This window comes from Pseudorca crassidens, chromosome 14 (genome assembly GCF_039906515.1).
Source record: "Pseudorca crassidens isolate mPseCra1 chromosome 14, mPseCra1.hap1, whole genome shotgun sequence".
Classification (NCBI taxonomy): Eukaryota; Metazoa; Chordata; class Mammalia; order Artiodactyla; family Delphinidae; genus Pseudorca; species Pseudorca crassidens.
Window position 1 is genome coordinate 81,449,992 of NC_090309.1, and position 24,464 is coordinate 81,474,455.

General features: G+C 44.4%; 1 protein-coding gene across 1 annotated transcript in view; it reads left to right on the top strand.

Moving 5' to 3' along the window:
• Window positions 1-24,464, top strand: part of LOC137205451 (uncharacterized) — a 231,920-nt gene that overhangs the window by 63,631 nt on the left and 143,825 nt on the right. The window contains exon 3 of the transcript XR_010934147.1: window positions 13,287-13,348. The gene's annotated coding sequence lies outside the window, so the exon portion shown is untranslated. The remainder of the gene's footprint in view (window positions 1-13,286; window positions 13,349-24,464) is intronic.

Consider the following 24,464-nt stretch of genomic DNA (forward strand, 5'->3'; position numbering starts at 1 on the left):
TTCCGGAAAAAAATGTGGACATTTCCTTTGGCGGCACCCCTCCCCCATCATCAGGACTTAAATACTTACGTAAGGTCCTCTTGTACACCCCCCCCCCCCACTTCAGGTTCATCCAACACCTTTAAATGTCTAAATGCTTAAATCCCCACTTTCTCTTTGAGTCCTGGGCTCCTCTGTCCCCAGTTCTGAATGGATGTGGGTTTGGCTGGGGACTACGCGCTGCCCTATTTTGAGCAGACATGCACGGGGGAAGGGCCAGGTTCTACCTCCCCCCTCCCCCCATTCTCCATGTTTGGCCCTTCTCTCTGTTTTGCCCCGATCCCTCTGCAACCCTGCACCATACTGGCTACCGCTGCTGCTATTTCCCTCTCTAAAAGACTGCAGCTTCCTCTGGTAGGTTCTGCCTGGCCCTCACATTTGTCTCAGCAAAAGAGTTATATATATATATATATATATATATATATATCATTTGTATAGTATACCTAGTTTTTCTAACGCATTCAAACAGTACGCATATATATCCTGGAGATGTTCTTGAGAGGAAGGTATAGTGAGTTCAATCCTACCTAGGAGGAGGGGAGGGGAAGGGGCTAAATCTTGTTATTGAGAAATATACCTAATGATGCTTGACATTTTCTGCACGATCTTTCCCATCTTCTTAGCTAGATTTGTTCCATTGTTTCCACATCTACTTGACATAGCTCTCCTAGTATTAAAGAGTGGGTTTCCCAATTGTCCTTATTATGAACCTTCTTTTACAGCTCTCAGAGGCATCTCTTGACAGTACACTGGACGTGGGCTCCCTCTGCAGTGGAGTCGCTCCAGTGTGCTCCTCGTGTTCTTGTCTCCTATTAGGGGGAGAGTATCCCTCTGTCTTCCTGTTCCATGAGGGAATGTTGACTCCTGGAGGCATGTTAGAACAGCATTTACAGCCCCTTTTGTTATCCCCCTATACCTTGGCAAAGGGGGGAGAGTGATTTAGCTCATGGGTGGAATTTTGGGAGTCTGACATCTTTGGTCCGTCTTTCTCATTTAAGCAAGTTTAAGGTGATAAATAACACCGTCTCGCTATCCAGGCCTCGTCCTTCCTTGAGGCGCTGCCCTAATTGCAATGAATGTTAGTTTTTCCTCTGTTCTTCCATGTAACAAGCCTTTCGAGGGGGAGATTCTGTCCCTGCAAGGGACAGGAGGGAGGAAGGGGCAGAAAGAAGGATGTCTGGATAGATCTCACTGCTCTGCCTTTGTCTGGACAGATAAGTTCAACTACTTAGAGGTGGCGAGGTGTTGTATGGGGATACATGGGATATAGCAAAAGCTACGTGTGGCCAAGATTAAAACTATGTTCTCCCACCCAGAGCCTCTAGCAATAACTCTAATATATATATACATTTAATCCTGAACTGATACATGTTTCAGCTGGAGCTCAGAAGAGAGAGGTGTGATATATTTACCCCTTCAACTCCAAACAGCATTTCCTCCGCTGGGATCTCCCTGGATCTGAGTCTCCTATGCTGATAGAGTAATGGTTGAAAGGCCCCTTTCCTATCTTAAAAGAAGTGCTGTCCAGACATATATCTCTTCTTCCTTTTCATGTCTGTTCAGCCAGGCTTTGAAGCTCACAACCTTTCTCCTAAGGAAATCCCTCTCTTCCTCCAGCTCAGTCAAGACGTCATTCTTCATTTTTCCTGTACTCTCCCATAGCAGTTCTTCTGAAGGAAAGATCTAAAACCTTTTTCTTTTTTTCCCTTTATGAGCCAATACCATTCTTCCATGAGTCCTTGATTAAATCTGATTTCTAGAGACTGAGCATTCCAAATATTTACTTCCACTGAGTTTTTTGTATCTTAGAAAACCCAGCGAGGGGTTTTATTCTCTTAAATGATAAAGTTCCCTGTAATATTTAGAATGCTCTTGGGTGAAAGCACTGCAAAATCCAACTTAATTTGGATTAAATAACTTCATTGCTTCTCTATCTGGAAGTCCAGAGGAAATACACGCTTCAGAATGAATGCGACCAGGGGTTCCGGCTCTATTCAGCCTCTCGTGGTACCGCCCTTCACTTTGGGTTGGTTTCCTTCTCAGCCTGCTTTCAGCAGTTTGGCCCTCATGTACGACAATGTCTAGAAAATGAATGGATCGTCATTTCTGGATATTTCACTTGAGCTAGACCTTGAGTCAAGTCCACTGACAGATGTGCCGCGAGTCTCCCGGGAATGGTGGGCAGAAGCATCCCTGCTGTGCTCTCTCACTGGAGGCGAGCCGGAGGCAAAAGGATAATCAGTGATATGCACTGCTTTTGACTTTATTTAAAATTTTGATGTTTTTGTCCATCGTGGATTTTTGCATTCATTTTTATTTAAAGATATTGCAGCAAATATTATTTATATTTATTACTGGGTTGTTTGGTGCCTCTTAAATTTTGTACCTGAAGCAAGTGCCTCATTTGCCTCACGCTGGTGCAGGCCCTGATGGCTGCAGCTCAGAGAGCTGATGTGGCCTCAGTGCAACACTGATGGATTTCTAGGTGCAGCGGCTGGAGCCCTGGAGCAGGAGGGCTGCAGGATGCATTGTCGTAGTGACCATGCCCTCCTTGGTAGGAAGAGGTGACAGAACTGGAGAAAACACCCACTTGGGAGGGCGTTGTTGGCAGTAACCAGCACATCGGAAAGATACAGGAAGTGTTGGTGATATTTCATTTTGGATGAGCTGAGAGGCAGAAATGCACGAAGAGCCAGAGAAGAGAGGCTGGCAGGAGATGCCTTGAGACATCTTTGAAAGGACCCCAAAGAAGAAGAAAGGAATGAGATGTATATCGCATTTAAATAGATTTAACTTTGAGGTTTTTAGGGAGTGTCCTATCATGAAAACAAGGTGCCTAAGTAAATAGAACCCATAGTTGAGGATTGGTCCCTCTTTGCAGGAAGTTATATTTTGTGGGGAGTAGACCAGTGGCCCTTCTCCATAGGCAATAGATGACCCTGAAGATGATTTTTCTACTCCGAAACTCTAAAACTGACCTAATAGTTCTAAGTCAAGGTTGGATTAATAAGCGTTTTGAGAGTACAGCAAAGTTGACGTGTGTGTGACTCCAGATAAGAAAGCCATGACTTCTCTCTGGGAACAAGGGAAGGACAGACGCCACATTTCCTTCAAGAAACGTGATTCACCTCCTTCAGCTCCATAAGTGTAGGGATTGTTTCTTGCTTCTGATTAGTATCTGGTTACCAGCGTCCAGAACAGCAGAGAGTGGCACACATTAGACAATCGATAAACATTTGCTGAATGGGCATATGATTGAACGAACATCTGAAATGCCTTTAAAATAGGTGAGGCAGAGGCAGCGTTATGAGCAAAGGCACTGGAAGTACAAGAACATCTGCCCATGTGGGAAATAGTGGATAGGATAGTGCAGGCCAGAAGGGAAGAGAAGAGAAGGGAAGGCTGGGCCCCATGGCAAAGGGCCTAGGAGGCCCAGGTTGAGGAGTCCTGCAGAGAATGGTAAGGAGCGTGGCCGATCGGTGCCGGGTCCATTGTCAGTGGTAGCATTCCATTGTCACGTGCTGCTCACTTGGGATCCGGTGGGACTCTAGTGAAGTCAAGTCCTCCCTTCCCAGGTCTACAGAAGGAGATGCACACCTGCTGCCATGCCCCTTCCCTTAGATGCTTGATCTTAGCTCCTCACGCACCCTGGAGTGCTCAGCCTGTATACGCGTCTCTATTGATTGAACAATTGGCTGGATTCGAGTGTTCGGATTAGAATTATAGAGTGGAACTTGACCCAGGAGCAGATGCATGTTTCTGGGTGATCATCTGTGTTTCTGAGTGATCTGTTCAGAGTTGAGCTTGTATTGGGAGGTGTCTCTACCCCTCAAGAGAAGGAAGAAAAGACTCCAACATTTCTAAAAATGTTCCCTCATTTTTTCAATTTGGAAATATAAAAACAAAGCAATTCTTTTCATTGTGTTTGAGAAACTAATATTGAAAGGAAGCCCAAAGCAAATAAGCCTCTTTGATCCGTGTTGTGTGAGGATCATAAGGTTTTCCCTTCACAATCATGGCGGACGCTGCGGGTACCAAAGTCCCTGACGTTTCTTCTGACTCTTGTTTAACCCGCAGTTCAGACACTTCTCACCAGCCTCATCCCTCTGCTCCCCATAAGGCTGATACCTAACCATGTCCAGTTGGCAGTCGTGCATGGTGTGCCTGGCCCTTTTATTTGGCTTCTCCGTGGAGCACTTTTCAGATCACTTCCTTGGCTTTGTACACCAGTCTGTGGACACCCAGTGTGCGACCTCCCATGTTCTTAGACATCTGGGACATGACGAGCTAGTTTGGTCCCCAGGGTCCCTAGACTTTTCTCATCTGGGAAGAAAACTTAAAAAAATAAAATGGTCACAAATCTGAATTTCAAGATTAATAAATCAATTAATAAATTAATTAACTCTTGTGCATGATACCAAAGTGCATCAGGTGGCATAAACAACGTTCCTGACAATCCCATTGGCTCTTAGAGCAGTTGTTTATCTCCTCTGAGTCTAGGTAAGATGATCCACGGCTCCTGTAGGTCAGACAACCGGCAACAGGGCATATACTGATCCCATTCCTTCCAGTGGCCATCAAGTATAGGTGTTATTGCCTCCAGCTTATGCATGTGAAAACTGAGGTTCAGGGAAGTCTTGCAACTTGCCTCAGGTCATTCAGCTGGTGAAGAGTGGTTCTAGAATTCTTATCCAAGTGCGTTTGACTTCTGTGTCTGGCTCTTTGCTATCCTCTAGATTTCTTCCAGCTGATTGACAATGAGGGGGTAATTTCTAGGAATGTCATTGCTATGCGTCAGTTTAGGTACAGCCATCTTTTGATCTGATTACTCACTAGACATTGGAGCAGTGACCGTCCCTGCCGGAGGAGCTCACCCAAATAGTGTTGGCATGGTTTCCACTAGAGCAGAATAGTATTTGCTTCAACTTTATTGATGAGACCATTCAGTCGAGTTTTATAATTAATTCTAATTAGCACTCCTGTGCCTGCTTATTCTTTTTTAAACCTGCAGCTGAATTGGTATCTGAAAAGATTCAAAGCCTTCCTTAATAACTTGGAAAGAATCAAAGAAATTTCCAATTTGATCGTTGCTGTTAAAACCCCACTAAAAAGGCAAAGCAGGGAACTATCCCTGGAGATCACGTGGAAAAATGTTTGTGTAATATGAACTAAGTCTACATGGTTTCTTGTGGCAAGGGATGATAGATTCACCATGAATTAAAACTATATGACTCTGGAGTCTTTCAGAATGGACTTTATTTTTCCATTTAAGAAGGTCACTTTTAGGATCATTCCAGGTACAGGAAATGATGTTTTTCCTTGGCCTTCCTGTAACCAGTGGGTAGTGTCACTTATACAAGCTGATCACTGTGTAATATCTTGTGCTATTAAAAACTATATGCTCTTAAATATTTATAATGAGAAAAGTAATATTCAGCATCTTACATGTATGTCTCTACATACATCTTCTAAATCAATTGCAGCACGTGTTGCACCCCTGCCACTGAAATTTACCTTCCCATTTCAGTTATTACATTTGTGGCCAAGGAATGATGGGTCCGCAAGGAGTATTGTGACCCAGATTCGGTTTCCATATGTTCACTGCTTCCCGGGGTTTTCATATCCATTCACTTGCTGACGATTCACATGTGTATTCATATTCATATAAAATTAAAAGTCTCATTATTGAGATTTCAAGAATATATTAAAAGAAAGAGCACCTGACCGGACTTTGGATGACCTGAGTTCTAGTCCTGACTTTGCTGCTGACTTGCTGGGGGCCTTGGGTAGGTCTCTTCTAGCTTCATTTTTGTCATCTGTGAAGTGAGGACTTGGGAATAGACAGCATATTTCCTGCAGAGCACAGGGAGGTTCAGGTCACACACCTGACAGGCTGGAGGAAAGACATCTGCAGCAACTTGACGCAGTTTGGCCAATGAGATGTGCTGAACAAATCATAGGCAAATGTGATTTTCCTATTTGGGGTGAGGATGGTGGTTAGACTGTGCCTCGTGGCTAGGACTTACTCAGAAGGAAATGGATCATACCACTGTCAGTCATCCTGGAGCAAGAAATGCTGTGGTTCTTAGTTCTTAGAGGGGAAGATTTTCTTATTAGTGTAGTTTGAATGTCTATGTCCTCCAAAATTCATTCATTGAAATCCTAGTGCCCAGTGTGATGATAGTAGGAGGTGGGACTTTGGGAAGTGATTAGGTCATAGGGGTGGAGCCCTCACGAATGGGATTAGTACCCTTATAAAAGGGCCCACAGAAGGCTCCCTCCCCTCTTCCACCATGTACGTACACAGTGAGAAGACGGCTGTCTCTGAAACAAAAGCAGGTCCTCATCAGATACCGAATCGTTCCATGCATTGATCTTGGATCTTGTAGCCTTCAGAACTGTGAGAAATAGATGTCTGTTGTTTATAAGCCACCAGTCCATGGTGTTCCGTTACAGCAGCTCAAACAGACTAAGACATTTATCTATGTGAGCTCTAAACTCACAGATGTGGAGATGCCTAGAAAGAGTCTTGGATAAAGGTGGAGTTGACAAGAAGTGGGGCAGGAATTGGGTGGGGATTCTGAGGTTGGGTTTGTGTCAATGGGTTTTGGTTACAATTTCTAGAAAGTACAGATTATCCTCTCTGTTCACTTAGATCCTGTGGTCTTCAATACGTTTTCTTGACATAACTTGGGTCTGAGCTCTACTGTGGGAAATTAAGGACATCAGTGTCCCTCCCTGTGATACAAGCTGGGGTGTCAGGGAGGCCGAAGCTGCTAGGGCAGAAGGCAGCGGCTGCAGAGGAAGCAGCATGGAGACTAGTCCAGGAGGCTGGGTGGAAGGACTGGAGGAACTTTCTTCAGGGCCCATGAGCTGCAATCCTCTAGGAAGCTCTGAGACCTAACAGGTGTGACAGCAGATGTGTGTCTGGGGAGGCTAGAGCGGTAAGCTCATCTTACACCCCCTGCTGAAGATCTTAGCTTCCATTTAGGAAATGGGAGGTGGCCAGAGTCTTTTGAGCCAGGTGGCAATATGTCATATTTATATATTATAAAGGAAACCGTGGAGGCAGTGTGGAGAGGTACTGGGCAAGAGAGATGGAAAGTGGTACAGTGTCACCCTTTGCATCCTATGCCAGGCTTCATAAATGCCAGGAACTCAGTTTGGGGCTTCAGATGTCTGGAGTAATTGGTCTGGTGATCTCAAGCTCTCATTTTGGACACCCGGTTATCCAAAGCCCCTACTCCCTCTAAACTCCTCAGCAGAGCAGAGAACAGTTAGCTCATGACTCTAGGTTTGCATTTAACATATTGGTAACCATCACTATTTGAAGCCTCCTAAAACAAAAAGAGTGAAAATACAATCTGTGTGCGCGTGTGTATACGCACGCAAGCCTAGGTGCACGTTGTCTGCCCATGTGTGGGCAACCCCAAATGTGTGTGTGCTGATTGGATCTTACAGCCTGAAACCACAAATGCAGGATGAAGAAGGTGCCAGCCCAGGAGTCAGAATACCTGTGCCTTTATTCTTGCCCTGTGCCAATTAGCCATTCAACTCTGGGTAGATCACAGCTTACCTAGGACTCTCCTTCCTTCTCTGTCAAGTGAAAGTAGGGAGTGAACTAGACTTCTAAGAACCTTATCAGATATAACATTTTTATTTTATAAATAATTCCTTCCATCAGATCTTAGAGCCGGCACACAGTTTACAGGTATTGTGAATTGTTTAAATTATGTGACATGCTATTTATTTTATGTAAGAAAAAAAAATAACAGAAAAAGAGGGACGACTATATGGGATTTGACTGTGGCAGTTCCATTTTTTAAAATGTTTTCAAAATGTCATGAACAGCACAAAATAATCTAAGCAAACAGCTTAGGTAAAAGGTAAAAGGTAGACCTTTTACCATGGAAACCGTGAGACAATACACGTTGCGCTGTGGAACTGACAGTATGAACATGTAACACACTGTGGGAAAATTTCTGCCTCACAGAAGACTTGGAAAAAATAAGGTCTTTTGGTATCGGCACATGAATAAGGAATGAAGGTCTGAATTCAGAAATAGGATATTACATTCACTTATATTAAAATAAAACAAAGCTTGATAAATGCTAGAGCAAAATATTTCAACAGCAGCAGTATTGAGATTCTGGACCAGATAGTTCTTCATTGTGGAGGCTGTCCTGTGCATTGTAGCATGTTTAGCGATGTCCCTGTTGGCCACAAGCTCAATGCCTATGGCATCGCTTCCCCTTGTCCCCAAATTGTAGAAATTACAAATATCTCTAAATATTATTGAATATTCCCGGGAGAACAAAACTACTCCCACTTGAGAATCACTGTCCTAGAGGCAAGATTTTTTTTTTTTTTTTTTTTTTTTGCGGTACGCGGGCCTCTCACTGTCGTGGCCTCTCCCGTTGCGGAGCACAGGCTCCGGACGCGCAGGCTCAGCGGCCATGGCTCACGGGCCCAGCCGCTCCGCGGCATGTGGGATCTTCCCGGACCGGGGCACGAACCCGTGTCCCCTGCATCGGCAGGCGGACTCTCAACCACTGCGCCACCAGGGAAGCCCTAGAGTCAAGATTTTTAAAGAGTAAGTAAGCAGAGCATTTAGAGCCAGGCAGACCTGGGTTTGATTCTTAGTTCTGCTGTTTACTAGCTGTTTAACCTCAGAAGAGCCACCTGTCCTTCGGAAGCTTTGGTTTTTTCATCCGCAAAATGGAGATAATATTGACAGTCTCCCAGTGTAGCGTAAGGATCAACTTAGATAGGATAAAACATTTAAAGGGTCTGGAATATAGGTGCCCAGTGTGGGAAAGCCATGCTAGTGATGAATAGGAAAAATGAGAATGCAAGCCCTACTCTAGGTTAGGAAAAGGCACAAATCACAAGTTGTTGTTTGCATTTATATATGGATACAGGAACCAACATCGCAACACCAAAATGATCACTGCACCTTTAATCACAGGAAAGAAAGCAGAGGTGATATTTACTGTGTACCCACTGGGCATCCAACACTATGCTAACCCCTTTATAGTCGTCACCTTCTTTGGTCTGTCAATACGTCGTCTTTGTGGTATTCATTTAGGAGACCAGTTTTCAGATGAGATCATTGAGGTTCAGAGAGAGAAAGTATCCCATCCAGAGTCTAACGTCAGATTTGTTCAGTGTCAGAGCCCGTGATTTCACTTTCCCGAAAGATGAGATCGGAGGCCAGGGATACCATCAGTGAAATCATTATGTTTGAATAAGAGGAGCATTAACATGAATTTGAAAGGGGATGACTTTGCCAGCCACGTATCTTGCTTGAACATAAATCGTTATAGCTAAATGAGTTTGTTTCAAGACACTGAGTTACAGGGACCATGATGAGTGTTCAGAGAGGTATGAGACACAGTGTTCGGAATACAGAGCCTGTTTTCCAGCACGGACTCACTGCACGAGCAAAGCTAATGCCATACAGTTAATTTAGTCTAATGTACAATTAAAAATCCAGTTAACTAGATTCTCCTTTGTCAGCTTTCTTCTGCAAAAGCTGTGTCTAAGAGAAATCTTTCTTCCGGTCCTCCCTGGCCCCAATCTTTCACGCCGGTAGAGGAGAGAACCCTGATTCATGGGTCAGAGAATTGGGTTGTATTGCTTTTGAAATATCGGTGCATGGTAGGAGTGGTTTCCAATTACAGCGGACTGAGTGCACAATCACAGCACTGTCCTATTTAAATAACTGCTGAATCGCCAGGGCTGCTTTCCTGTTTCTAGCTCCCTGAACAAGTAAATAATGGAAAGAGACAAAAAAAAAAAATCAGCATTTGTAATAAATAACCATAAAACCGGGTGTTGGAGCCTCATTTCTTGATCATATTTCCGCCACCACCCCAGCCACTGTTTTCCTAATAGAACTCTGAAATACAAGCTGCCTTTGTATATAAAACTTAGAATGAAAACTTTTGTTTGTGCATTTAGGAATGCTTCCAGCAGCATGTTGCAGTGAGAGATAATACCGACTCTGGAGTCGGACAGACTTAGCGTCCAATCCCAGCTGTTAACAGGCAGCATTGTCAGTGGAAGTATTTCCTACTTTTTGGAGTTTGAATTGCATGGGATTTGAAGTCAGACCAACCTGGTCAGGGAACTGAATATCTGTGAGCATCTGTAAAATGGGTAGGTCATCATACGACTTGCAGGATAAGAATCAGGATAAAGTATATGAAATTGCTAGCATAGTTCCTACTATATAGCAGTCATTTAATAAAGGGACAACTATTGTTTCATAGTTATCATCCATTTCCTTATTAGACATAAACAGATTATCTTTCAGTTTATGTTATAAAATGTACAGAGCTGGTGAAATGCGAGTTATACTGATGGCAGATATACAGATGCGCTTCAAAAGCAGGAGAATTCTTTGCGGACCAGAGGTTGGCCTTCTTTTAGGAATGACACATGGAGTTTGTGAGCTGTGTTATGACACGTGGGTGACAGGGCTTGTTGGTACCCATCATCCAACACTGAATTACTTGGGGGAGATAGAGGAGATAGGAGGGCTGCGTGGGGGGTTGATGGGCATGGGAGCACAGGCTTGCTGCCCGTGTGCCCCAGAGTCACCGAGATAATGGGGATGCTTTTTGGTTTTTGGAGTGTAGCTGATTAACAATGTTGTGATAGTTTCAGGTGCACAGCAAAGCGACTCAGTCATACATGTACATGTATCCATTCTCCCCAAGACTCCCCTCCCAGCCAGGCTGCCACATAACATTGAACAGAGTTTCCTGTGCTATACCGTAGGTCCTTGCTGGATATCCATTTTAAATATAGCAGTGTGGACATGTCAATCCCAAACTCCCTAACTAAGGTAAATGTGCCTTTTTGTTTTATGGGGCTGCGCTGTGTGGCACGCGGGATCTTAGTTCCCTGACCAGGGATTGAACCCATGCCCCCTATGTTGAGAGTGTGGAGTCTTAACCACTGGACCGCCAGGGAAGTCCCATAAGGGGGATGCTCTTTGATGACACCTCCTCTGACTGACAGGCCCAGGGAGGCTGAGGCAGGTATGCTGAGCAGGCAGGAGGATTTAACAAAAGGGTCGCAGAAATCCACTAGTAACCTGATTTAAAGGATTTGGTCCAGGCCAGATGTTTGAATCCCTGCTACATCTTGCCAGCAAGACATCTCCCAGCCTCTGCCTGGGCATCTCAGTGGTGGTGAGGTCACTGCTCCCTCAAGTGATCAGTTGTAAACATCAGAGAAGAAGAGACGTGGAGCCTGGCCACGTCTGCCTGTTTTGCATTCTTAGGTTCTTGTTCTGACCTCTGGGGTCACCCAAAGTCAGTCCATTTTCCCCTTCATGTGAGGCCTTCTAGATCTCGTTGGCACCTGTCATTTCCCCTGCGTCTCACTCAGCATCCGCAGTTGTCTGATGGCTTGTCAAGGCTGTGCTGGAAGTGAAACGTACTTGGAATTACAGTGAAGGGCTGGAGAAGCTGTAACGTTGGGTGGAACTGGATCTGGCTTAGAAACTGGTGATCTCTGTACTTCCCATATGCACCTGAGCACACAGAGATATGTCCTTGTTGGCAGAAAGAGCCTGGGAGGTGGACCTGCATGACCTTGCTCCTGTCACTTGAACTGTCCATGCGTCACTTCCTATGAAACAGGGGTCGTAATATTTCCTAAATTTGCAAAGCTCAAATGAAAAACTGTGTGTGAAAATACTGTGTACATTGCCAGCCATCTGACACATGATAGTATATACCTAATGACAATGGCTGAAAACATTTCATGGTTATCTCCTTTTTCTTTAATTAGTCCCAGAGAAATTTCCCAGAAGTGTGGCTAACCCAAAGAGTCTCCTCAAATTTTTGCTTTTGCTCTGATATGTTTGTAAAAGGTGTCATGCTGGGTACTCGACCCCGCACACAGACCGCAGGTGGCTTTGTCACTGCCCAGGCCAAATATGGCGTGAAATCATTCAAGCTGGAATTCAGGTCAATCTCCTCCCTTAATGATGAAAAATCCCCACAGATTTTCCATTGGAAACACAAAGAGGGTATGTTTTCTTCCTGTCACTGGCGTGGGCTCATTTTGCTAAATAGTGTTGCTAATTCATCTGTGACAGCTTTGATGTTGACCTGGAAATTGGCTACAGCCCAGCACCAGGCTGTTATCACTTGGTCACCAAGAACTCCTTGACTATGGAGGATAGAATGTTCTGCACAGTCTCATGCTCACACCCAGGTCTTATGCTGGGGGCCGGGGAACAGGGAGCAAAGTCCAGGAGTTCTCAGGTCAATGAGAGACACAGACACAATCACAGTAACCACGAAAGTGCTGGAAGAGAGCTTACACATGATCTGGGAAAGGAGTGACACCTCCCACCCCCAGCCAGGGCAGAGGTTTCTCCTCTCCCCCAGACCCCACCTCGATGACTTGCGTATGCCTCTGTCTCCTGTCACGGCATTTACCCTGTGGCATCTCTGAGTTGATCACATACTCCCGTCGCACAGCGCACCCTCAAAAGCCAGGTCTTCTGATTGGTCTTCTGTGAACAAGCATGGTTTCTGACATAGCAGTCGATAACTGTGCAGTGGATGACGATTGAGATTGAAGAAATAGTTCTTGAAGAAACTTCTGGAAGCTATATCTTAAAGAAATAGAATTTCTATGAGCTCAAAAGCATAGCGATGACGTTCCAGGCGTGAGCACTTTGAGTAAAGGCTGGGAGATGGGACAGCCTGACTCCTTGGGAAAGGCCTGGCTCAGGGGCTGGGATCCGGGCTCACTGTCGTTTGTACTGATAGAACGCCTGTCCTGGGACATTGGGCGTCATTCGGAGCTCATCGATCAACCTGAAACTCTTGGAAGATGTGTGTTGTATGATGCCCTTATGAAGGTGAATTCCCTGAGACTCGAAGTAAAGAAATTGCTAAAGGTCACAGAGCAAAGTGGCTAAACTGGGATTTGGGGTCCCCTGGCTCTGAAGGCCATTGCATCACATCACTGACAATAAGGCATCTGAGCTGTATTTATTGAGGTTCGCTGTCAACCTGAACTTCATACACTTCTCAACCTGCCTCCCTTAAACATACACATGCCCCACCCTGTACTCTATGCTGAGGGAGTCTTTCTCTGGAAGCTGTTCTCCTCAGTCTCATCTTTCCACAACATATTCTAATTGGAGATTGACTCAACAGAGAACCATTTGGAAACCATTTGGAAACCATTGACTTATGCTCTTTGTTTACACCTAGGGAAGTGAGGACCCGCGTGGGCAGTGCCTGGCTGAGCGCCCCTGAAAGCAAGAAGGGTGAGGGTGAGTGAATCCAAGTTTCCTATTTTGGTTTATTCCAATTACCTCTGCATACAAAGGATTCCGGAGAATGTGTGGTTCCTCTTCAAAGCTGCTACCAAAGAGAGTTTAACAGATGGCAGGTATTTTTAATTGTAGAAATTAAGGACACTCTCCTTAGATGGGGAACCTCATTTTGGAAAAGTGAGTTTGATGTTGACAAAATATCTGACTCCACTCATCTGTTACTACAGTTATTTACAAAGCACCCATGCCTGGTTTCCCCTAGATTCTGTCCTTCAGAGGCATGCAGGTATCAGATCAATCCTGCTCCGGTAGGTCCCAGGCCACACATGCAGAATAAACAACCAAATGAGTGAATAATTTTTGAATACCTCTCTCTGTGGGGGCATAAGATGCAGGGCCGTGGAGGCTGTATAAATCACCCAGGACCTCCTCTGGCCTCCAGGGCCACACTGCCTGCTCTGAGCATCTCCTGTGGGCCCGATACTGTGAAGGGCATTCTCATATTTGTTATCTAATTTAACTAGCTGAGTGACCCTGAGAGATAGAGATTAGTTCCCCTATTGCAGATGAGTGCAATATGGCATTAAAGGTAACTAAGAGATGCGCATCTCTTAGTGAAAAATCAAGCATCTGGTACCTTTTAGCAGTTTGAAACAGGTGAACAGAAGGTGAAAAGCATTAAGATGGAACAGAGAGTGGAAGAAAGAGTTGGCAGGGGGTTAATTCAACTTCAGTTGGAAATAGGACATCAGGCCACTTCTTAATGCCGCTGCTTCCTTTGGAATCACTGAGACTGTTGTTGCTGTTACCCTGTAATTGCTGATAAAGTTCAAGAGAGAGGTGGTGGTCTGTGTGGTAGGGGGACACAGGGAAGAGGAGTGTGGTGGGGCCGGTCGGGGGCATCACCCCAATGGATTTGACATCTGGCTCTGAGGCCCAGAACCTGGACTTTCTTGGTACAACCACGGACAGCTGACGCTGTGGCCAAACCCTCACTGATGTCCTGAAAGAGTAGCATACAAACAGATGCCAATTTAACCCGATAATCAGAGATGTCGTTTTTCAAGTAAGAAGGTGGCTGTGTCCTTCATCCGGGGCACCGCTTCACCTAATATCAAGGTAATCTGGGAATTTGTAATTGGCAACAAGAGTGCTTGATGAGCTTGGAATTAAAGCAAAAGAAGGTGATCTATATAATCTAGGGCTTGGAAAGCTCTGGCTCGGAGGCTAAATCTGACCCACTGTCTGTTTTTGTCAATAAAGTTTTATTGAACACAGCCATGCCCGCTTATTTACAGGCGGCCCTGGCTGTTTTCATGTTAGAGCATCAGAGTTGAGTAGTTGCAAGAGAGACCACGTGGCCTGCAAAGCCTACCATATTTACTATCTTGCCCTTTACAGGTAAAGTCTGTCACCCCCTGATCTAGTCCACAGGAGACTTCATGCACCTTATTTCTTGTTTCCGTATCCTGTAATTCTATTTCTCCGGATCTCCCAAATCTCTCTTCCTCTCATTCACACAGCTTTACCTAAGAATCTTGGAGAGCTGCAAATGACGATCTCCAAATCAAAGAAACTTGGGCAAAAAAGGAGGGCTTGACTGACTCATACAGCACATTCAAGGCTGAGTTGGCTTTATAAACATCTAAAATTAGAGACTCTTAAACCACAAACTACTTTTTTATTCTCTGAACCTCTGTTTTTGTTTTGTTTTGTCTTCTGTGTCGCTTTTATTCTCGCCTGCTATAGAGAGGCTACTTCTCATTGGGAGGAGTGACTGCTGGCTGCTGTGGGTCTTCTGTTTTTAACTAATTTTTTATCGGCATATAGTTGATTTACAATGTTGTGTTACTTTCTGCTGTACAGCAAAGTGAGTCAGTTATACATGTGCATATATCCACTCTTTTTTAGACTCTCTTCCCACATGGGTCATTACAGAGTAGTGAACAGCGTTTCCTGTGCTATACAGTAGGTTCTTATTAGTTATCTATTTTATATATAGTAGTGTGTATATGTCAATCCCAATTGCTTTGGGTCTTGGTATGTGAAGGGGTTTCCTTCCCCAGCCCAAGGTTGAAAAGTCTTAGCAAAGCCTTCTGATTGGTCCAGCTTTGGTCATGCACCCATTCCTGGGACTGATCACTGTGGCCAATGGTGGAAGTTAGTGAGGAATCATCCTGGGTCCAGTTCGGCTCCTGTGGACGTGGTCTGGTAGCAGAAGAAGGAACACAGCAGATCCAGGGCCTGTGGACGGAGCAGCTTCATCACACTGAGGATGACTCACAACCGATCTCCTCCAGCCCAGCCTTCTTCCTTCAAGCGCTTGGCACATCTCTTCACCCCAACTGCTAATAGTCTCCTCATCTCAACCAGTCCGAGGCCTCCTGGGTACTGCAGCTGGGGGATTGCTAAATGCAATCTGATCGCGTCCCTAAACTTAAGCTTAACACGCTGAGATCATTTCCATCCCCATCCCCTCCCACCATGGTCTAGAGACCAGTAGGAAAACCTCATGACCAGCTCTTGCTTACCAATTTCAATCCTTCTCTTATCACTTCCTCACGCACACCCTTCACTCCAGACACGTAGATCGGGTCCATATGTAGTTCCTTACACATGTCTGTGAATCACATGCTGCTCTCTGTGCCCAGAATATTCTGCCACCCTTATTCATCTAGTGAACTTCTGACTCCGAGCCTCCTCCTTAAATCCCTGGGATGCCCCAGTGGGATGGAGGCTGCCCTTCAGGCCTCCCACAGCCCTCTGTGCTTCCTGCTGTCACGGGCTGACCACACTGCACCAGAGTTGCCAGAGTTGCACCAGAGTTTGTTGTTGTCTCCATTTACTGTGAGCTCCAGGACAGCAGGCCCACGCCGCGTGTCCCTGTGTGCTCACACGTGGCACCAGGACCGCTGCGGTTATTTGCTGCGTGAAGCACTTCTGCTCCCCAAACTTCCCCAAGGAGATGTCCTCTAGTGACCAACGCCCCTATACACACCAATTTTCTTTTCTCAATTCTTCTTTCTGTGCTCACCATTTATTTAAAACGGCATATTCTTTCTTTCTCTCAAACCTCATTGAATAAGTTCTGGTCAAGTAGCAGCTATGCTGAACCTGGTCTTTTCTGTATTTCCTGGTTCTTGGAGCCAAACGTACCTCGTCTTCATTCCCAAGTACCATCTAGATTCCCAGCTTGACTGGGAAAATAATCTGTTATGGTTTGGTTTGATAAAAGAGATCCCAGTAGTTTGATACACACACAGAGAAGTAGGAGTATATCCGTGTAATTATGTAATGTGTGTACACACATTCTGTAATGTACAGATATCACTAATCCTCAGAAATTCCTCAGATCCAGATTGGATATTTCCAGGTGATTCTTTGGAGCTTATTACAAAGCCTGACAGAATTAGAGCCTGGGGACCCCCATTAAAGAGCTGTACATTCTACTTATTTAAACTTTATACGTTTCGAAATTTGAAGAGAATAAGATATGGAATCACAAGTCCAGGATTTGAGTCTTGCCTCTCCCCTCTCCGAGTAATTACAGAGAAATGTTACTTAATTGTCATGAGTCTTTATTTCTGCATTTATATAATAGTTACCTCTCACAGGTTAGGGACCAAATTTAAAAGAGAACATAGAGGGAAGTGATTTATAAGCTGTGAAATGCTATAACAATATCGGTTATTACAAATATAGAAATCTAAGAATTCAAACATGGAATATTTAGCATGGTCTCCACGGGAAATATCCCCAGCACAATCTGATATTTCCCCCCACGAAGTATGGTGTGGAGCGTCACAGGTGACTTAATTACCTGGTGGATGACAGCTTTAGCAGTGCTTCACAACTGCCGTCTGAGGATTCTGGCAGGTTTCAGACCGAAACCAGACAGGAGCTAACAGATGTGTCTGCCTCTTCCGGGGTCCCATCACTGGGGACGTGCTGCTGCCGTTCTGCCTTTATCTCGGGTAGTTTGGCCTTGAAATGTGACTGTGCTTTTGTGAAACTCCCCCAATGGAAGCTTTATTATCTTTATTTTTCCTAAGGATGTCCATTTTCCTAGACAACACCATGCTGATCTGCGAGAACAAAGATTCTCTGTGGAGGATTATAGATGCTCTGTGAACAGGAGAGGTGGAGATGTGTTTCTTTTTTTAATATAAATTTATTTATTTATTTATTTATGTATGTCTGCTTTGGGTCTTCATTGCTGCATGCAGGCTTTCTTTGCGGCGAGCGGGGGCTACTCTTCATTGCAGTGCGCGGGCTTCTCATTGCGGTGGCTTCTCTTGTTACGGAGCAAAGGCTCTAGGTCCGTGGGCTTCAATAGTTGTGTCACACAGCCTTAGTAGTTGTGGCTCACGGGCTCTAGAGTGCAGGCTCAGTAGTTGTGGTGCACAGGCTTAGTTGCTGCAAGGCATGCGGGGTCTTCCTGGCCCAGGGTTCAAACCCGTGTCCCCTGCATTGGCAGGCGGATTCTCAACCACTGTGCCACCAGGGAAGCCCTGAGATGTGGGTTTCTAAGGACTGTGCACATCTCAGATGGAGCCGCCTGACAGGTCCTAACAATGAAGGCAGCTGTTGACAATGAAAAGATCGTGCGACTAGTCATACTGTCTTGTCAGCGATGCTGGGATATTTGTGGAACAGCTCAGAAGACTTCCTTTCCCCCAGTTTGGAAGAAAACCAACTTAAGCACGGTTTGGAAGGAGATAATAGGAAGGAGGTGGTGAGTAAGGAGGTCAGAATTTACCAGATGTCTCTGGGTCTCAACATTTGCTCGTTTGCCTTGATCATATCAGTGTTTATAAATAACTTGTGTTTTTACTTGAGCTTTAGATAGCACTTTAAAATCTACTACACACAGGGTGATACTGGGAGCTAATGATGTGCAAGGTATTCTGGGAAATGTGTGTCCTCTGCCCCCTGCAAATGAGAGTTTTTTCAAGTGACTGTTATTTCCCATTCTGAGCTCCAGCAAGCACTAGGCAGTAGACCCAACACGCACATATGGTCTGTGCCCCATCAATATTAAAAATGCATTAGTCAGTCTAAGTTTTTCTTTTGTATTTTCTAAGACTTGTCAATCACCAATGATTAGATTCTATTTGTAGAGAAAGAACAGCTTTAAAGTGACAAAAGCGGAACATTTCTTCAGATCCTGGGAAGGGCTGGCACTTAAAAAAAAAAAACAATGACAACAACATTTCAAGTGAGTTGTCTTGGATGTCTGTCAGATTTGGAGATGCACTGCTCTCTCTGAGTTTGTGCATCCCAGATGGAGTGGTTTCTGTAGGAAAAACAGTCATGGTTATATTCAGGAGAGCTTACTTGGCAAGAAAATTATGATTGAAGTGATGCTATTGTGACATAATGTAGGAGTTTATAATTGCAATTTGTTATGAAACAGTTGACTGAATCCCAAGGATGGGTATTTTAGCGCTCTGTGGAGAAAATGGAAAGAAAGGCGTTGGCAAGGAAGGCTGGGGAGCTCTGAGGAGTCCTGGCTCTTGGTATGTACCTTGGTGAAACCACAGAAGTCCCAGGTCTGCCCCTCAGTCTCATGGGTCTGGTAGCTCAACCTTACCAATGTCCCAGAGTTGACCATATTTGGGAAGTCCAGGTGATACTGAGTAAACTCAGGTATAGAAAGTGGGAACAGTGTAGTTACCGGGAGAAATAGAACTGTCAGACAGGCCAGTCCTTCCTTTTGACTTAATCAGCAAACTCCACAGGAAGGCCAGATTCCCAGCAAGCCTGGCATCAGGAAAAGGCAGATAGTTTCCTGAATAGCGTGTAGCCTCATGCATCCACCTTTACCACGCATAATGCTCATTGTCGCGATGACGGAATCATCCTTTAACTGTCCAATGGGCCACCTTTGGCCCTAGGGGACTGTGGACGGCCCACTCCAGTGTCCGCCTCAGCTGCTCTTCCTTCCCTGGCCTTCTGTTGTTGACATTCTTCCCAATACAATCCCTGCACCTTTCGTTCATTGTGATAACACTTCCAGTTACATTAATATTGGGACCGGGCCAGTCATTTGGCATCTCTTCAGAGTGGTACTCCTCAGATATTTGCTCAGCACTTCTTTAGAGGAGGAGTTGAGCTCTGTGTAGGGGAGGGGCTGGGAGGCCTCCGTGGTTCCAGGCACCTCCTCTCTGGCCCAGCCTTGCCTTTCCCTCCCAGCCAACAGTGCTCAGTAGAAAATTGGATCTAATTTCCCGAAGAGGCAGCTTACAGGTCATCTCTCAATATTATTAGTTGTGTCTGACTTAACATAATAGTCCCTCTAACCATATACTCCTCTATGAAAGAGATTCTACTAGATGAATTTCAGTTTCTTTTAATACGTGCATAGACACGCACTTTTTTTTTTTGGCTGTGGCGGGTCTTCGTTGCTGCGCACAGGCTTTCTCTAGTTGCGGCGAGTGGGGGCTACTCTTCGTTGCGGTGCGCAGTCTTCTCATTGCAGTGGCTTCTCTTGTTGCAAAGCATGGGCTCTAGGCGCGCGGGCTTCAGTGATTGTGGCACATGCGCTCAGTAGTTGTGGCTCGTGGGCTCTAGAGCGCAGGCTCAGTAGTTGTGGTGCATGGGCTTAGTTGCTCCGCGGCATGTGGGATCTTCCCGGAGCAGGGTTTGAACCTGTGTCCCCTGCGCTGGCAGGCGGATTCTTAACAGCTGCTCTACCAGGGAAGCCCTGACACACATTTTTTATCTAAGGGTATTTCAGAACATTTTTGAATCAATGCTATAGGCAGCTACCTGCTGACTGGCTCCTGACTCCAACTGAATTCAGAGAGAATTCTTTGCCTAGCCTGGGAACCCTTTGCTCTATTTATGATTTAAAGTGAATAGACTTTGCATATCTCTAAAGCCTGGGGATTTATTTTACTTTTATTTAAAACAATCATTCCATCACTCATTTACCCATCCATGCAGCAAATGTTAGCTGATCACCTTCTAGGATGTGCCCGGCATGAGTTAAATATATAAAGAAGGATAACACACAGTTAGTTCCCCAAGAGCCATGTCTGTGGAGAGAGACAGGTGGTAAACAGATCGTTGTAACTCAGTGTGGTGAGAGCAGCGTGGAGAAATGCCGGGAAACTTGGGAAAACAGAGAAAGGCATCTCACCTGTGAGCCACAGGTGGGCTGGGCTTGGAGAAGCTTCCCAGGAGGGGCTGCTTGAGAAGTAGCATCTTAGAGTAGAAACCTGATCTTACCCATTATGAGCTGAACCCATAGTTTAATTCCAAAGGCAGCATGAGCTCTCTCTTTCCAGTTTTCACCTTGGGGTTTATCCCACTCTTGCCTAAGCACTTCCCACGCTAGAGTGAGAACCACACTGGGTGGCAGAACTCCTGGATCTAAAAATAACCACTAGTAGATGTCCAGTACTTCATTGTTTATTAAGCAAATCTATGTTCATTATCTCATTTGATTTTCCAAGTAAGCCTCACGGCAGTGATTCTTCGCTGCAGTGATTTTACTCACAGATCACATTTGGCATCGTCCAGAGACACTTTGGATTGTCCTTCGGGGCGCTGGGAGGTTATTACTGGCTTCTATTTGGTAGAGAGATGCTGCTGAACATCCTACACTATACAAGTTATCCCCACAACAAACATTTATCTGACTCGAAACGAGGTTGAGAAACCTTGCCTTGAGATTATCTCCATATTTGAAAAGAGAAACTGAGTTCTGAGGTCTAACTCTATCTATATTAGCTGTGTGATCTTTGGCAAACCATTTACTCATGAGCTCTAATTCTCCTGCTCATAAAATGAATATCTATTTTTAGATTGAATGATCTATAAAATCTTTTCCAGATCTGAGGTCTGTGAGTCCATGGATTCAAATGTAGATTTCAACCAGCAAATAAGCAAACAGAATTTTCCTGCTGCCGAAGTTACCATTGTAATATGCTGGTGCTCAATGCAGTGTTTTATCTGAACAATAAATAAAGGGTTCACTCAACTAGACACTTGGGGGTGCCTTAAATGTATGTGGCTAGGGTGACTTTCCAGAAGGCACCTCTCTCTGCCTCCAGCTTCCCCCACCCCGTCCCTCTCCTCCCCACCAGCAGCAGAAGGTGTGAGTTCAAGGTACCCTTAGGTCCATCTAGAAATTTAACCAGAAGGACAGAATAACCCACGGGATGACAATGTGGTTTCCAGAACTTGTTGAGATGGTTTAAGATTACCTGTGTCCTTCAGAACCCACCCCCTACCTCTTTCCACACAGATTTTCCAAACTCTCCATCACCTGACCACCCACATATCCCACTCTCAGAGACAGGTGACTATGCCATGGTGTTTTGGGAAAGAGGTGTGGAGAGTAGCCTCTTTGAAGTTAAGTCAGTTGCTAAAATACAGTGAAAATAAGAACCTCAGCTCATTGAATTCTTATTGGGTACTTTCTATATAACGACCCTGAAAGATGAGTAGTATTCTTTCTACTTTACGGATACAGAAACCGAGGCTTGGAGAAATTAAATAACTTGCTGTGATTTTTTTTGCTTGTTTGTTTGGTTGGTTTTGGAAGGGAATAATGAAAACTTGACCCATGATTTGAGTGTTAAATTGGAAATTGTTAAATGTATGGTCCAGATGAGATGGAGGGGAGGGTGTTTGTTGAGTAATCTTTACAAGACATTTGATCCATATGTGTAACAGGATTGATGACAGAAAAATACGGTCTTTATAAGCCTAAATTTTCACACTTACAAAATTGAGGTAATGATTCTTGCCTTAGAGGTTGAATGTTATATGTTAAATGCAAATTATGGAGCCTAGAATATAGTAGGTGCTCAACAAATAATGATGGCTATCATTACTGCTGTCTGTTCATTGGTGCAGATGTGATCTCTAATAACTTCAGGGCTGGGAAGAGGCAGATAAATTGGAAGAATGTTGAATTATGATACATGAGGTTGCTCAGCATCAGCAATTTTTATATGTGGGAACTAATTCCACTGAATCCCCCAGCAGGTCTTCTCAGTTCTGCAAATTCATAGGCGTTGCTCCATGAAATTTATGCAGCAAATTCTTATTCAATTGAATTCAGAAATTGAGTCATTTTTTGACCACATTATCTGCCAACTTATTTAACTCCCTTTGTTCCCATTGTAAGTTCATTCTTGAAGGAAATGTTTCATATTCAGATTTGATCAAAATAAATCTAGTTCTTTCTCTGCATTAGGTACTCAGCTAGGCACTGTCATTCATTATTTGGGTTCCCATGGAGAGACTTCCCAGTGGGACTACAAAATTGAGGGCTCTTATTGCTCCTCAACAATTTAATACCCCCTCTGAGAAAGAATCTGACATCAGCTTCTCTCTCCTGTTGCTGCCACAGGAAAAGCAAGAGCCAGTGGAGAGGGAAGGTCTAAGGATGGAAATATTCCCCAGTCTGCCAAAAAGCATTGCCCTCGGTCAACACATAGAGTTAAAGAAAGTTATAACCACTGCCATGAGTGCTTTCCAGTGACAAAGGCAAGGCCTTGCTTTTTACTAGCTAAGAGATGCTTAATGAATCAAAGTGGGTAGAATTAATTTGCACATCTGTACTTATAGTCAGGTGTTTGCAGTTTTCTCAAGAGAAGCTACACAGGATGGAATCATGCTCCCATCCCTAAATCCATGTTCACCCAGAACCTCAGAATATGATCTTATTTGGAAATAAAGTCTTTGAAGGTGTAATTTAAGTGAAGATGAGGTCATATTGGAGTAGGATGGACCCCAAATCCAATATGACTTGTGTCTTTATAAGATAAAGGGAAGACACAGCAACATAAGGGAGATCCTTACATGAGGGCAGAGGCAGAGATTGAAGAGATGCATCTACAAGCCAAAGGATGCCTAGGATTGCTGGAAACCACCAGAATTTAGGAGAAAGCCATGGTAGGGATCCTTCTTCTGAGTGCTCACAAGACACCAACCCTGGCAACACCTTGTTTTCATACTTCTAGCCCCCAGAACTGTGAAATGATAAATTTCTGTTGGTCCGGCCATCCAATTTTTGATACTTTGTTATAGCAGTCCTGGGAAACTCATACAGAAGTCTTGTTTATAAAACTTCAGTCAAGAACCTTATTGAGGTGCTTTGGAACCAGAAGTAGTTGAACTTTGATGGACCCAATGATCAATCAAAATTCACCATCATAATCTTCTAACAGGTACCATTTTTCTTTAACCTGCCAGGATACCTGCCATACAAAACAATGTCGCAGAAACCTTTGAGTAGAGATTGTTTCATGGATGGAAATTGCCAGTTACTAGAAAGTTATCACAACGTGCTCCCCAGCTTAAAAGTCTCCTTGGGTCTTCATTTAACTGTTGTTTTGCTCTTCAATTGACCTTTGTTCTAAATTGAACTTGAGCAAAAATAATGGGATTTGATATGACAATAAGATACTGGTCCAGTTTTCTGTTACCAAGAGAATTCAGTTCATAGTGTGAAGAGCGCCATTGGGTCGTGCTGAATGTGTCCCAAGTTATGATTAATGTGTTAAAAGAGAGAAGGTGTTTTAAAGGAGGTGCTTATAGTTGAAATCCTATCCAGCCCCAAAACAACCAAGAAAACATTTCTTATCAGAACCACCATCCTAGTCCTGGACTTCAAGTCTTTGTTCCTTTTGACTCTATAGGAGACACAAAAGAAAACTAAGTCATTTAAAACTCAATACTGAGGACAAGTAGAACATATATGCAACTTTAGAGTTCTTGAAGGGGTAGTCTGTTAGGAAATTGGCATCTGGGAAGAATGTGGTACAGTTTGGGGACTGGTATTTGGAAAAAGGATGAAAAGTCCAGGACTTGGGTCATTCAAACCCATGGCATTGTCTTTAGACTTTTCTGTGTAGTCAGGTAGACCCTGAGCAGAAATAAGGAATACAGGGAAAGATGAGGAGGTGAGTGCTGGGTTCTCGAAATCACTCTGGTTTCTATCTGAGGAGAGATGTGGAACGTAGATGCGAAGGCTTGGATCTCTAAACATCCCCACTTTTTTCTCATGGTATAGCTGAACTTGATAGTCTTGCCTCCCACTGTTTCATCTCCTGGGATTGTAAATACATGGTGAGCGCGTGTAAAGCATCTTCAT